Source organism: Gymnoscopelus microlampas (genome assembly GCF_963454915.1).
Source record: "Gymnoscopelus microlampas genome assembly, chromosome: 5".
NCBI classification, from domain to species: domain Eukaryota; kingdom Metazoa; phylum Chordata; class Actinopteri; order Myctophiformes; family Myctophidae; genus Gymnoscopelus; species Gymnoscopelus microlampas.
In genome coordinates, this window is record NC_139942.1 from 37,852,087 (window position 1) to 37,852,909 (window position 823).

Consider the following 823-nt stretch of genomic DNA (forward strand, 5'->3'; position numbering starts at 1 on the left):
TTCTGGTCTTATTCTATCTTTGTGGTGACTTTTGGAGCTCACAAAAGTCATCACATGTGTGTGCATGTGCGTGCATGCACACACACACACACAACCTTAACCTAACCCAAAAAGATAGAGAGGGACAGAGGGCAGAGCGATATACCTCAGAAGAAAAGAGAAAAAGCTGAGATAATTTAGTTACACACTCCTCCCTTATGCATGAAAGCAATGTTTTGGTTATTCCACTGTCATCATGAATATTGTATGGCATCTATGCATTGCTATTATGCCTAGACAGATATAGAATAGTGTATATTGTTTCTAGTCACTTCACGGTCAGATGATAACAACTTTTCTATCAATCTTTGTTCCGCTAGACAGAGTTTCTGTCAAATACGCTCATAGACACGACCCGCACCTTTTTCTCGGCTGAGCGGGCACGACAGCTGGCTGGCTTTACAGCAAATACAGAAGAAGGAGGGACAGTATTGCTCAGACAGATGGAAGGCAGTCGTGATGGGAGATGGGTGGAGATAGAGTGCCTGGGAGTGAGTCAATGTGTGTGTGTGTGTGTGTGTGTGTGTGTGTGTGTGTGTGTGTGTGTGTGTGTGTGTGTGTGTGTGTGTGTGTGTGTGTGTGTGTGTGTGTGTGTGTGTGTGTGTGTGTGTGTGTGTGTGTGTGTGTGTGTGTGTGTGTGTGTGTGTGTGTGTGAGTGTGAGAGAGAGAGAGAGAGAGAGAGAGAGAGAGAGAGAGAGAGAGAGAGAGAGAGAGAAGGGGAAGAGATCTTAGATGGTGATAAGTTAACCACATGAACCATGGAGTCCTTATTCTGGACATAATC